The sequence below is a fragment of the Dromaius novaehollandiae genome, chromosome 2 (genome assembly GCF_036370855.1).
Source record: "Dromaius novaehollandiae isolate bDroNov1 chromosome 2, bDroNov1.hap1, whole genome shotgun sequence".
Lineage (NCBI taxonomy): Eukaryota > Metazoa > Chordata > Aves > Casuariiformes > Dromaiidae > Dromaius > Dromaius novaehollandiae.
The window spans coordinates 102,268,163-102,283,441 of NC_088099.1; the positions used below are offsets into that span (position 1 = coordinate 102,268,163).

Here is a 15,279-nt window from a genome sequence, read left to right on the forward strand (position 1 = left end):
AGAGGTAGTAGGACTTTCATATTTGTGTCCTAAATGAGTTCAGAGGCACTCTCTGTATTAGGCAGATGTGTTGAATTTATTGTGTCTGGGATGCCTCACATGTAGAATACAAATGCTGCTCAGATATCCAAAATAGCACACTATGTTTTGCTCATAGTGTGTGTGTAAGGCTCATTGCGTATGCATGTATCCAGAAGAAGGCCCAAACCCCCTTTTCAACAAGGTATCGTTTCTGGATGTAAAAAAGAATACACCTGAGGTGGCCAGGATATATGGTATTTTGAAATTTTGTTGCAGCTGTGGCTTGCAGGTGGTACAGCCAATGCAATTTCCTTTAAAACATCAATGAACAGATAGTTGTATGTAACAGGAGATCTGTTTAATTGTTGGCTTTTTGTTTCTTAGCCAGATGTCGAAGTAGGGAGGAAAAGCAGCTCCCTAAATCAGGCTGCTATAGGATGATCATTGGTATTTTCCTTCGGCACCATCACCAAGGGATCACAAAATGTGAACTATTTCTTCAGTGTTGCATTGTTCTTTGAGATTTTTCTGTTTGTTCTTTTGTTTTTAGAAGGTAAAAGTCGTGGAGAAGTGCGTCCTGGTCAAACTGGAGAAAGAAAAGTCATAGCAGCATTTGAGTGCTGCCCCTTTGTCCTTTGCAGCTTCTCCTAAAGAGGAAGTGGTAGTTCTGTCTTTATACTTTTTCCAGGCCCACTTTACTTTAATCAAAAATTAAATTGAAATTCAAAAATTGAGTTGAAATTTTGCCGTTATCTTCAGTCAAAATAGAATCAGATGCTCAACCTTTGCCTCTGCTGTTACGAGTTTCAGTGCTGATTATATTTTGCTTGTCCACACAGAACTGGACTGAGACCACATAATTCTGCAAAGAGGTTATCCAGCAACTATTGTATTAGTGCTACTGGAGGTCATTGCCTCAGTATGCTGCCTTTGAAATGGCTGCCATAAAGAGAAACTTTAGCTGAAAACTATTTCAAAATAATTTTCACACGGTAAGAAATTAATCTTCATATATGATGTGATTTCCACGTGCGCCTTCCACCGTGCTTTCAAGTTCCCAGGCTAGTTTGTCCCACAGAATCCAATAAAAAAGTCTAATTTCTCCCTGGGGCCTTTTCTGGTCATGTTTGATATCACTTAACATAATGAGCTTTTAACTCCCACATCATAAAGGGTTTTGTTTTACATTTCTTTTTTTCCTCAACACAAAGTGTTGCTTACATCCCTTCTAAAGAATGTTCTTAGTTATGCGAAATGTGGACAAGTTGTCTGGGGCCAACCTCTTATCTACACCAGATTCAAAAAGTCTGGTTCAGTGCAGTGGCTTAGACCGCATGTTTTTGTTGTGTTTTGTTTCTTTTAAAAATATATATGTATGTGTCTTGTTAAAAAACATCACTGCCCCCGTCTAGGAACAATGCAACACTCACATCATTTCCTGAAAGAATTGAGTTGGAAGGCAATTATCTACTCACCAAACAGGCTAAAACAACAGTTCCTGATATTCTTCTCAAATATTTCAACTTCCCAGGAATCCGGAAAAAATAATTCCATGAGACGGTGTTATGAATGAAGGTATGACATTTCAGTTTCCTTCACTTAGAATCAGACATCCAGAGGTAATAAATTACTGTGCACTTGGCACGGCTGAGAGGGGGGTCTGGCTGTGGCAAATTGTTTTTCTTCAGAACAGGAACAATGAAGTGCTTTTACATCCTTTTTTGTCCAGTGACAGGCATGGTTTCTTTCTTAATGGGCTCTCAGCATCAGTTGCATGAATTACGTGTATTAAAAACAGGAATCTGACAGCAAAGTACCTTGAACCAAACTTGCTTAGAGATAGGAAACTGTAATAGAGATGAGGGGTAAAATAGTATATGAACTGCACTGCCACAGGAAGTTAACTTGAAAAAAATGAGTAGTGAAAAAGCATCTTTACCTCGTTCTTTTGTATCTCAAGAGAAGCTACTTTTAGCAGCGTTATCCTGCTCCCATTTCTGTCAGTCTGAAATGGCTAGCTACAACTGCTATCCTTACTCATTTTACATATTCTTTTTGGTTAGTGTGAAGGAAAGAAGAGTAAACGTACTGAGAAGCATTCAGATGATGCTTTTGCAGGTACTTTAAGTGCGTATTCAGTTTATTCATTAGTTAATTCATATGTCAGTAGTTCTTAGATGGGACTGTAAATTTGGGTCATTTTGTAGACATACAGAAAAGTGAAATGCTGCTCCTGGGAAGAGAGTTGACACTCTTGATCTTGGAAGAGTTCACTATTGGTATTTAATAACCAAGAAGATTGAAAATATTTCTGAAGAAGCATTTCTTTGGATCAGAAGTGAAGCATTTTGGTAAGGTAGCACAGAGAACCTTGTGCTATTATATCTGTATTATATCTTACATCTGTTTGCAAGATCATAGCAAGAAAACAGCAAATCAATGCATATCAAAATCAAATACTCATGAACCAGAAGCTCCTAATGATACCTCTTCTTATTCTTGCTTCTGGATGAACTTTGAAGAAGGTGGTCTTAAATGGGAAATATATAAATTAAATTTACCTCATTTAGGAAAGAGAGACTCCTGATTTAATCAGAAGATGCACATCTCATATAGCTGTTCTAAGAGACAGATTTCTCATTTGTTACTAGTTTGAATGAACTTGACTGAGTAGTCCTACCAGGTTCAAAAGAGCTAACTGTGTAAGCACTTGGCCAAAATGACCTAGACACAGTAGATGCATTTGCATGCATCCATAGTGCATTCTGTTTGTGCCAGGGAAAATGGAAGGATGAAATCCTACTGATATTGAAATCCGTAGCAGAATTCCCATTAAATTCATGGACGGCTAGAATTTATCTTGTGTTTCTGGAATCAGACACGATCTTAAAGGTTAAACGCAAATAGTACTTTTTTAATAGGGACACTCTAATTATGTCAAAAAAAAATATTAATGTTACCACTATTCTCACACCACCTAACTTTCATTCCCATACTACTTAGATTTTCTTAAAAGAATGAATCTATCCTTGCAGGTTTATATTTAATCTAATTATTTCTGATTTATGGAATAATTAATAGTTTGATCCTGTTTGCTGTATTATGCTTCAGCTAGTTCATCACAACTCAGTGCTTGGCGGGGAGGGGGGGGGGGGGTTCAACTGTTTAAAATTGCTGGGTATTTCATCAGGAATGAGGACAAATGCCTTTAGTGTATTTCATGGCTCATGACATGTTTTGTAGAAAGAGCATCAACCCATATTGGTACTGGCTGTAAAATGTGGATGGTAAGCCTGCCAAAATGGCACTGTAGGCCTACCAGCTTTGTGGTAGTGATTTTTGCGTGTCATACTTTGTGTACCGTGATTTTTATATGAACCAAAAAATAATAAAACTAAATTTAGTTTACGTTTAACAGATCTTTCTTCTTCCTATCTGCCAGCCCTGGAAGAATGAGCAGGGATGCGAAAGTGAAGTTGTTCTTATTTTCATTTTGTGTTCTGTACCATCACTCATAGTAAGGTTATAGGCTAATGGTTTCCACAGTTATATTGGTGGAGCTCAAAAGGCTTCACAGTTACGACTGATGACAAGATTCAACCTTGCAACAGGACTTTATCATCTACTTTTCAAATGTACTGTCCCTTTGGCTTCTTTTCAACTCATTGTTGAAGTGGTGATGTAATTTTAAAGGACTTAAAAGTAGTAAACTATTTCTGTTATTAAAACAACTTAAGTGGTCATTAAGCTGGTAAGACAAGTAACTGAAAAGTCAAATACTTTACAGTATGTAACTTTGTTTCAGATACCACCTTTCTCAATTACAAGTATGTGGTTTACCTACATAGTACTCTGAGTGTGCATGGGCTTGTGTAATGATGCATGCACAAAGGGTTAACTAAAACCCAGCTTGAAAATCAGACCCTTATTGCCTTACAGAATCATAAAGACGAAGCCCTTTGATCAGAAGAAATTGAACTCAGTGGTAGACAGCTAAGCATTACATCAGATGACTAAAGTTGTGAAGTGCTTGAAAAGAAGTATATTGTAGGATATATGCTCGTGAAACCTTAGGCAATCTGTTTTATTAAAAAAAAAATCATGTACAGAGAGTGGGGTTTATTATCCATTCAGGATATTTTGATATCTGCAGAAAACAGTAGTTTCACTTCTTATTGCACTGCAAAATAATTTAGTCATGAAGCCTCAAAATTAATTCTATAAAACTGAGAAGAAAATAAAAGGTGTCAAAAGGTACTCCTTTCCATCAAGTGACTGAGTTGTGCATGTAAGTAATTTTTTATGAATATCTCACTGGATTGGCTGTGTTTTGGGTTAAGTATAGTATCTTGCTCTTAGGATGCCAATCTGTGTAACTTATACTAAGCTGGGAAAAGGGTAAAACCAAATAGCCCTAGGGATAATGGTACTATATTATATCTATATAGACAAGACATGGCATTTGCAATTAGATTTTTTCCTGTAATTCTTGCTATTGAATGTTGTAAACAGAGAAGTGATGAAAGCTAATATATATTCAGAAAAGATTTTTCTTTTGCCCTAACAAATGTATATTTGTTTAATTTTTAGATTACCGGTTCAGCCAGTATTTAAAAGAAAAAAATTTAAGAAAAAAAAAATCTTTAAAAAAGTTGACTTTCTGGGGGCTGATGTGTTGTCAACTGGTGTCTGGATACAAGAGCAGACTTTCCCCAATTAGCAGATTGCGTGCCCTGTCTGGTTGGCCAACTTCACTGTTTATGCGTCCTACACGTTACCGCAGTCGAGACTCAAAACAGTAAACGCCTCAGAACACCAAAAGTGCCAGAAGCCACCTTATTTTTGTTGTTATTTTGTGTAATTATACCTGGGAGGATTGGAGAGTTCTAGCGCTTTTTTTCACTTTTTTTTTTCTTTTTTATGACTTGTTTTTTTGCATTTCATAAACTCTTGGCAACGGGTACAACAGCTGCCTTTGCACTTACAGGAGAGGAGATCGTCTAGGACAAGTATACTTCCAGCAATGAGTAGTCCCCTCTTTCAGCATGCAGTGTGTCAGTGGTACGGTCAAGAAAATGGGCATCAGGTGTACGGCCTTCTCATGTGTTGCGTGACCTCCCCTCAGGAGCTGTTTCCTGAGGGGCACATTCACTTCTGTTTTTTGCCTTCTGTTATTTATGCTCTGTGCTAGACTTTGTAATACTCACTGGTGCCCTCTGAGCGCTAACATTCCTCTTTTACCCTCCTCATCCCTGACTGTGCTCTCCCTCAATAAGGATAAATCAGAGGTTGCCAGCTGAGTTCTTTTTTTTTTTATTATGAAAAGGTCAGCTTGTTTTACTTTATGGTAGAAAGTCTAAGACTTTAATGGAAAAGGTGGATGTGGAGTTGTTTTCATAGAGTTTAAGTAAGGTTAAGCAGAGTTCCCCCAAGGTTTGCACTAATGCTGGCGCTATTTAATATTTGATTTGGAGAAAGGCGCAAACAGTGGGGTGGTAGAATCAACAGATGACAAAAAATTACTCAGTCACATTTAGAAAGGATGAGAAGGAAAAGTAGAAGGACCTAACAAAGAGCAGGCAATCTGACATCATGATGGTGTCGTGATCGCAGTGTAATGTAATTTAGAGAACAGTTTGGACTATTCGTATATACTAGATTTTAAAATTACTGAAACCATTCAGGAAAAAGATATGCATGTTGCTGCAGAGAACTGAGTGAAAACATCTCTTCAATGTGCAGTGTTGGCTGTAAAGCAAATGTGAGAAATTAGGTAGTATTAAGAGAAGAATAGAAAGCAATACTAAATATAATACCATGATATAAAAAGTGTATACTTGCATAGAATACTATGTCGTTTGTTACTTCATCTCAGAAAGCATATCACGGAGATGGGAAAAGATCTAGGAAAGAATGATGAAAATAAATAGAAGCTTGGAGAAGCATATATATAAGAAGAGACCTTTAGAGATTTAATTTGGAAAGGGAGGAATAAAAGTCTTTAATATAGTGAATGGTTCAGAGAAGGTAACGTGTCTACTCACATTTCTGTATGATTCAAGACAGAGAGAAAAATGGGTTCTGTCCATCTTACTTCTACTGATGAAGGAATTGTTTTTTACATAACATACAATTGATTTGTAGTCTATACTACAGGTTGCTATTGACTGACTAATTCTTTCTAGGTGAAGCTCTCTGGGAAAATTGCCCATACTAAATTTAAAGGACTCCACTTAGGAAACTTTCCTCTGGCTTTTTTAAGCAAATATCATCATAACCTTTCCTAACTTGAGTGCTATGCTTTGCACACCACTTTCTTATATAGATGAGGGCATTTCGTTAGATACTTAGCTTTAGGTATGTTCTTTATGTGGGTTTTATTTATGCAAACAGTATCTTTCATACCATATGCTTATGTAACAATCTGTCTAATTCATAGTTAGTTACATAACTCAGGAATGCATTAAATTAAGTTTTACAAAATATATGCTGTTGCATCCTTTTTTCTTTAAGAAGAGGTCCCCATCCTATTCAAGGCTGATGTTTTTTCCAGATAGATACAGATACAGATGTATTCCACAAAATGCTTAATGAGGAGAATCAATATTGCTAGTCATTTTTGATTTAGTTTCAGAGTTAAACTTGTCACTGAATATTGGACAGGAAGAAGAACAATCCGAGACAGTGTCGTTTGCTAAAAGTACCCTGTTGGAGGTAAGGTGGTTTTGGATCTTGCATGGCTTCAGAAAGTGGTACGGGGGTAACTACACATGGTGTGGTGGCTTGGAGAAGGAGGGAGGGAGGGAGGGAGGGAAAGAGAGAGAGAGAGAGAGAGAGAGGATGTGCTTCTATTAGGAAATGACAAAGAATCCCATTTTTCCTGTAAAGCAAATAAAGCAAATATATCCACACCATTGGACAGACTTTCTGGGGCCTTGAAATGAAAGACAAGCTGGTGACTGCTGTCTGTGCCAAACTTGTAATACTTTGTTGCTCCTGGTTGGTAAGAGGTCACTGTAAATAAGCCTTCAATCTAACCAGCTTTGCTTTTGTGGAACTTAATAAGCCAGCAGTGTATGTTTGCCTATAGGTGATTTTGCTTCTGGCTTTTCTTCCGAAGTGTAATGTATCTTGCTTTTATTTTAACATCATTGGAATTGTGGTGTGGTTGCGTGGAGACCAACTGTTGAAATATCTCTTAGAGAGCGAGATTGAGTTTTGATCATAAGAGAAGCTGGAAGGAGATATGGCTATGGACATCTTGTCACAAATATGGAAATGTGAGATTTTCCCCGGGCTACTATAACACAAGTGATAGTACTCTCATAGGCATAAGGAAAGTATAGCAACCTGAGGAGTGCTAGGCTTTCTTTTTACCACTGTTATCAATATTATGGTACTTCTGGCCAAATCCTGAGGCCTTCTCCAAATTAAATCTTTCCTTGCCTACCATGAGCTTCAGGTAAGGCTGCTGTTGTAAGGAGAAAAGATAAAAATCCTCTCCTAAAAAAAAAAAAACCCGCAACCCCCCTCTCCTGCCCCAAGTACAGTGTTCCCAAATCTGATCATATACTTCCACTTGAACAGAGAAGAAAATTTCACAAGAATTCAATATTTCAGTCTTGAGCTTCCTGCAGAGCAGCTGGCTCAGACTCCTGGAAAGAAATAGGATAACCAATAGATTATGGCAGATTTTTCAGTTAACGATGGTACATTCTGTAAAGCAAAGAAGTCACAGAAACAGACTAAAAGATATAAATTAATAATTAAAAATAACCCACCTTCACCAGCAACAACATAGAAAATACTTTCCGTGCTATGTAAGTAATACATCAACATTTAAGCTGATTAAAATTTGATAAACTACTAACTTCCCCATTTTTTGATAGGAAGGCTGGGGCCCGAGATAAAAGTGTCATGCTGGGGAGGACAAACATCATAGCATCCAATAAACTTTTTATGCATTTATTTTGTTAAGACTGATTCCCATTTCCTTTGTAACTCTTTGTTTATTAATGAATTGACTCATCCAGAGTCCAGCAGCTTGTTTCCACACCAGAGAGATGGATTTGCACCTCTGCCAAGTGGAGTCAGAGGCAGAGATAACAGCCAGCAACAACAATAGTCTTCCCTGGTCCATTTGCCAAGAACAATTGGCAGAAAGGACTCAGGGAGTAACTTATCGCCAGTGCACTGGAAGACTGAGGCTCTGGAAGCCCAGAGTTGCTGTTTGCCTGCCACAGATAAACAGCAGGATGCATCCAGGAGCCAAGCTCACATTACAGGCTTTACCTGGTTCAGGAGGTTGAGAACGGAAGAGGCAGGCACTGATCAGTTAACAGAGAGCTCTGTGATAACCAGCCCTTTTAAGTAGCGATATAGCAGACTAATGCAGCAGATTCTTTTTCAGTGCCAAACCTATGCTGAGAAAAATCTTAAGACAGTTTGGTCCTGGGGTATGTTTTGTTCTCACAGTCTCAGAATGGAAACACATCCTTTAATTTTTTAAGCTATTCTTCTCGTATGATGTGCTATATTTTTAAACACGAGAGGGTCACCAGATTCTGCATTATGGGCAATGTGAATTCTAGCCACAGCAGTTTGTATTTGCCATTTGAGAGCTGCCTCTCTTAAGTTTTATTCTGCAAAATATTGAGCACCTATTCATATCAAAAGTTGGCAGTGTTTGAACTTGGTGGCCCTCTATAAATAAGAAAGCCTGAGGCACATTCTCTTTCAGAAATTATATCAAAGTTTGACAATGACCCTTAACTGCATCATAATTCCCTCTGAGAACAGATCGCCCTGCCAGCTAGTCAAATAAATTCATACCTTACAAATAGGGTAGTCTCTCAGACAGTTACAGCTGGACAGCTATTATTTGCATGGCTTTTTGAACAAAGCAGTCATCTAATTAAATAGTATGTTGGATCTAATTAAAAAACAATGAAGACAAAATTCATGTGACACACGATTTATTACTGTTGATGAAATATGACTCAGTATGTTTAATTTAACAAAAGAATATGGCAAAGTTACTGGGTGTAGGATGATAAGCAGTATGTTGTGGATTGCCTCTTACAGCTGGCCTTCATACTACTAAACCCTCTTCAGATTAAGGAGAAATTGGAGCATGTTAATTTGTTCTGCATTTCTTTATATGTCTTACCAAAATTTGCTTCATGACCTGACTCAATGTCAGAAGTGCAACCATCTTTCCAGTCTGCCATGTTAGAGATTATGTTTTATTATTCTTTCCTCTCCCTTGTCTATATAGCTAGAACGTATGGAGATCCTTCCATTTCTTTTTCTAAAGATCTGTCTTTTCCATAACTTCAGCCAAATCTCTCATTTAGGCTTTTATTATACTCTGTGTTGCTCTTCAGCTCTTGCAACATTCTCTTTGCAAGTGTCACAGAGATTCATGCTTTGCCTGAAAAAATAGGTGTTAAATTCAAAATCCTCTTTTATTTGTTTGATCATGCTGCTTCTCACTTTAGATTTCAGAGCTGGCTCCCATGCAAAAGCATATCCTATATAAGATGATTACTTTAAATTTCTTTACTTTACTACTAAAATTTCTTTAAATTTCCTGGTATCTCAAATTCTAAAGTTAGGTTTTACTGAACCATTAACATTGTTGCTGTTTCACAACAAAAAGGAGAGGGGCAAAAAAACAACACAAAGATGGCTTGCAGTAGAATTTTTCAGAACCACTGTACCAAGGGATGAGAAAGTTATTCATTTCTAAGGTCTATCTGAGTTTATAGTGGCAAAATAATGATTTCCCATGAATCAACAATATTATTGTAAAACTTGAGTATCTAAAATGTCTTCACCAGGAAACTTCATGTATTTATGCTGTCGTCTTTGTCCATGAGCCCATCTCACCCTCCTGCCTTGTCACTCCCACTTTATCTCATCACATCTAAAGTTAGACTGCTAGTGCTTAGAGGAAGAGACCACACCTTTCCTATATCTTTTTTTTAAGAGCTTAGCCCAAATTTTCTTGCTCTATAAATAAATAAATAATAGCCAGTGTAGTGCCAGGCAAGGAGAGGAAAAAGCTACATTAGATCATAAGGCAAAATAACAAACTGACAAAAATATGTATTTTTCTTATAAAATGCCGCCATTCTTATTATGCAATATCAATGCATTCTAAGTTCTGTAAGTGAAATGCTTGCCTCTGCTGTAGCACTTCTGTTTCTCATTAAAGAGACCATCATGATATGCAAGGATGCTAAAAGCACCTCCATGCCCAGGGAGAACTGCGCTGTGAGAACTGAGCAGAGCAGCTGGAGGCTTTTCAGCGAGCACTACCTTCACGCTGCTGCAGGCCGTGGGTGCCGGGGCAAGGCGAGAGACACTCCAGAGGCTGCCAAACTCCAGGCTGTGACAGGGTATTTGGCAGCGATCCCCAACCTCATCTACTTGTCCATGTGGTGCTCCTTCCATTGTGGTGGTTGTTTTTCGTTGGGATTAGTTCCTGGATCAGCTTTACCAGGTGAGCATGTAAATAGCTGTGTCAGCATGAGAGAAAAGGGAGGAGTGGAGGAGAGAATGAGCAATAGGGCTGGAAGCTGCTTATATCAGCATGACTTACCACTCGCATCATCATGTTAAACTATGGCTGAGTGTTTGTTTGTCCTCAGTGTTAGCCCAGAATCAACAGGTCCCAAACACAGCTTAAAAATGTGTTAGTGCTTGTTCCCCTTAAGATTTGGGGGATTTTGACCAATAATCTTATCATAAGTATTTCTAGCTAAGCATTCAGCCATGTAAGCTTTAACAGTGCTGCAACTTGTTTGGCACTTGGAGTAAAACAAATGCTTTTATTTTAATTACGTGCCATCAAATGGATTCGCCTTTTGAGTTTTCACCGTGCCTCTGTTCTTTCAGTCCTACATTTTCTTAAGCCTCCTTTTTGTAGTACTGTGTTAATCTTGCCTAAGTGTTAAAGAATAGTGAATTGAAACTGTCTAGAGATAGCTGCTTAGCACAACTTATATAAAACTTGCTTAGCATGAGTAGCTAAATTTGCTGAAGCCTTAGGCCGCACTTGGGAAAAGTAATGAACCTTTACCTAGTTTAGTAAAAATAGTGCCTCAGAGCTCGTTCAGGCTGGGAAGATAAGGAAGCCACACACAGTCTGCGCACCTGTGTCGCCCACTCCGAAAGGGAAGATGTCAAAACAATTGAAAAATAAGACCTTGGGAGACAACCGCCAGACCCAACAAAAACAGAGGTACAACCGTCATCAGAGACCGCAAAAAACAAAAATAAGGAGAAAAACAGCTTACCTCAGAATGACGATGAGACGCAATGAGGAGCAGGAGACCCCAGACCAAAAAATTACTATTGGTCTAACTACCACATGAGGGGTGAGAAATGTCAGTTGAAAAAACTATAATTGCCCAGGATTTATTTATGTTAGGGTCCCTCTTTGGAGGCACCCAGCTCGAGCTGTAATTACGGCACGCACGTGATTAAAATTTAATTTGTTTTGATTTGGCTCTGAACTTTACTTGCGGGAACCTAGGGTCAAGCCCTGTTATGGTGGCCAACAAGCCTAATTTCCATAACACTAAGATTCAATTCCACTTCTCAGTCAGCTTCTAGCTTTTTACAGGAATTTGAGGAAGCTGCAACATGGTTCTCCCTTCATCCGATATAAAGCAGGTATAGGGCTGGATGTCACCTAATTCTTTAAAGCGGTCTAGATTTCTTGTCTTATCGGTGACATAACATAGATAAAGAACCTGAACTATGTTAAATTCCCAAGAGATTTCTAAAGGTTGTGAGAGTTAAACACCTTCTAATGAGAAAAGAAAGGCATGTTATCATAAATGTCTTTCTATAAACAGATCAAAATGTACATCTGGTTCTGGTCCAGTGAGTCTCTGTATCTATGCAGGAGCATGCTTGGAGCTCCTAAAGGCTTTTTGGTAGTTATCTGACCTAGAAAGACTAAGAGAGCACCAGGCAATCCTGAGCAACAGCAGGAAGGAATCTACAAGAGAAGTTATATTTCAGGATGGAAAGGATTTTGAAGTGTGCTGCCAAGACTGTCAGTGGTTTCCACTGCAGTTATGATTACCAGACATATTAGAGTATAATTTATCATTAAAAACTTTCTCTATATATATACCCGCAGGATATATTTGGCAGCTAATAGCACTTTTTGTCCTCTAACAGATTATTGTACTGTATTCTCACACCCAGCAACACAGAGTTTTCTCAAAGAGCTTGAGGGAGTCTGCCTACCATTGCTGACATTGGCAGCATCACCACATCTCAGCTTTGGGTGGATACCACCAGTGAATCTTCAGCTTGGACCCTGAGCCTCGTGCTTCTTCTCACCACTCCTAGTTAAGGGTTACTTCATTTACGGCAGTAACATTGGCTCAAAGAGGACTCTGAGCAGTCGATTCAGCTTTCCCCATGCTCTGTTTTATCACAGATTAATTCAGACCTCACCCAAGATGTGTGTCTGGTAGCTATGCCAGGCAGTCGCTTTTCTTTTTTAACAAGTAAAGGACTATAAAAGTTGTATAACACTTAGAACTGTCTTCTCACTTCCTTTATATAGAGACAAACGCAGCTGTTTGTGGTTTCCCCCTCCTCCCCCCAGTACATTAATCTGCTAACACTCAGCAAATGCACCTGGTATATGTTTCTGAGAATGAGGAGCCAACAATACTGTATGTGCTCAGTGTACTGGTTTAAAAAGAACACCTGATATTTCAAAATAACATTCAAAAGTGGCAAAGGCAAATAACCCTTCCTCCAACTACAAGCCAAACTGAGACCCACTCTAATTTAAGCCAGGTCTGTAGGTTTTAGTGCGATGTGTTCCCTAACAGATCTAAAGAGATCAGAGGTCTAGAGATCTTACAGATTTCTAAATTTTCAACAAATACAGCTGTTCCAAACTGTCTATGGACAACCTCTCATCCCCAAAATGTGTTAATAATTAAACATATTTGTGAAAAAGCAAGTTTCTTTCTCGATGCACAGGACACTGAATTTTTCTGAGAGTGCAGTTTCAGACATGGTGCATGCACAGCACCTGGACTGACAGCAGTCTGTGGGATGGCTTGTTCATAAACTGTTCAGCATTGGAAGGGCAGTGTTTTAGAGCATTAAAAGGTGTTAAGTTTTTACCATTGACTGTGCAGGGCTTAGCAGAAGAATAACCTTTCATTCCATTATTTTAACTTGCCAAGAAATATTGTAATCAAGGAGACCAAAGCCCCAGCTGCATTTCTGATACTGGCCTTCAGCAAGTCACTGTGGTTCAGTAGTTCGTGAGCACCCAAGGAGGAGGGTTACAAAATACAAGCTGTCTCCCTCATCTCCGAATAGAGGAGATCCTGACTGCTAAGCCTGCACATAGGCAGTACTCCTGAAAATGCCCTTAGAGGGTAGGCCTGTTTCACCCAAGCTAGCAGGGTTGGCTGGAACTACACTCCGACACTACTATGATTTTCCTTCAGGTGTTGTCCTGGGACACCACCACAAAGGACTGTGTCTGCTGGAGCTTTTACTAGTCAGCCTACCTCCTTCCTCAGCCTGGGACTCAATACACAGGCTTTATCCTGTACCTCACTTTCCCAGGGCATAAACGGAGAGAACAGTTTTCCCCCTTCTTGAAGCAGCTTTCATTAATCAACATTTTAAAGTGTATTAAAGATTAGAAATAATCCGAGGGAACTAGGGTAGAAGGGAACTAGGTAATGTTTAGTTTTATCCTTTATACAAATAAATTTATGTGACCAGTCTTTGCTCGCTTGAATATTAACACTTCTGCTGTTAACCTGAAGAAGTGTTCCACTGAGGCCAATTAAATGAGCCTGGTAATTAAAAATACTCTATTAATTTAAGCACATGTGCTTGTCTGAAAATTTTTTATTCATATATAACTCTACCAAATTTTCATGTGATCATCTCTGGTATTCACTAATATAAGGACTTTTGTGTCATTTGTAAATTGTGCCTTCTTAGAATTCCTTTTTTTCAGATCATTAATTTAAAATTCAGGTCTTGAGCCTTTGGAATCTTAACTCATCCCAACTATTAATGTTTTACCATCGATTTTATATTATTTGTTACTTTACATTATGTTTTGTAGTAGTATGTAGGGCACCAGTCATGGAACATGTCACTTTGGTGCCAAGTGCTGAACATACATGGGACAAAAGGAGGACACCTTTGTCTGTTTACCACTTCTTTCTTCAGACAGTTGCGTCTTTGAGGTTTTTTTCATCTCTTTGGTTTCTGATTCAAGACAATATTTTCTTCTTACCCTATCACTGACTAGCGTCATTCGTAATCCATTGAGAGTGCTTTCTGTCAAAAGGCTTTTTCAAAAACCAAGTACATTTTATGAACTAATCCCTTTCTCCCCTCCCTCCCTTTTATTTTGATAAAGTATGAATTGTTCCTCCGTTTTACCTTTCTGCCCAGTATTTTAGAGAAGGTGTCAGAGACTTCAAAAGCAATGTCTTCGGTTATCTGGTGTATTAGGTGCCTTGTAAGAATGATTATAAACTTGCAATATTGCACGGTATTACCATGTAAAATTAATAGTTTACAACCTAATATCTGGTTCATTTGCTTCAGTGAGACACCAGACATGTCAGTATGAAAAACAGGGCACCTTCTTCTTTTCAGTGTCTCATTTCAGACAACCGCTGTAGATGTAAGCATCTAGAGGAAGTGCTGTACCTCTAAAGAGGGGTGTGTCCTTCAGCTTTGTAGGAGTTTGAATCTGCATCTCTAATTTTTATCTCAGGTTCTAATTACTATCTAGAAGTAGTAATTGTTAGAGTACCTGTGATGCTATGTCCCCTTTCACCATCAGATGGTGAGCATGCAAAAGCTTGAAATAGTGACTCACTGCAATACAGTTATTGACTTTTACTGACTTAGGGATTTATATCAAGGAACTATACTTCCTTATTCTGATAGCTGAGCTATATCAGCAAATAGAGGTCCTAAACCAGATGTCGTTGTGACAACAGATATTGATCGTAATAACAGATATTAAAAAGCTTTTTTCTAGCATGATTTCTCATCATTATATTTCTTAAAATCCATGTTTTGATCTTTCTCTGCAGATCAGGGAGGTCTAAATAGTGTTGTGTGGTAGCTGTAAGCTTATCATAGTATTTGTGGATATGTGATGAGGAGCAGGAACCTGGAGGAAGGGTAAAGCAAAATAAAAGTTAATTATATGCTAGCAGTTGTTCTTAT

General features: G+C 38.4%; 1 long non-coding RNA gene across 5 annotated transcripts; it reads left to right on the forward strand.

The window, feature by feature from the left end:
* The first annotated feature begins 876 nt into the window (after nucleotides 1-876).
* On the forward strand, nucleotides 877-14,080 carry LOC135327545 (uncharacterized). Of its 5 annotated transcripts, none has more exons than XR_010387850.1 (5): nucleotides 877-1,013; nucleotides 1,434-2,372; nucleotides 4,612-6,735; nucleotides 10,241-10,528; nucleotides 12,220-14,080. It is a non-coding gene; the product is annotated as an uncharacterized LOC135327545 (long non-coding RNA). The 5 variants fall into 5 exon arrangements; XR_010387849.1 differs by lacking the exon at nucleotides 12,220-14,080 and adding an exon at nucleotides 11,134-11,531; XR_010387848.1 differs by lacking the exon at nucleotides 12,220-14,080 and having other exon boundaries at nucleotides 1,434-2,139; nucleotides 2,229-2,372; nucleotides 10,241-11,531.
* The last annotated feature ends 1,199 nt before the right edge of the window (nucleotides 14,081-15,279 follow it).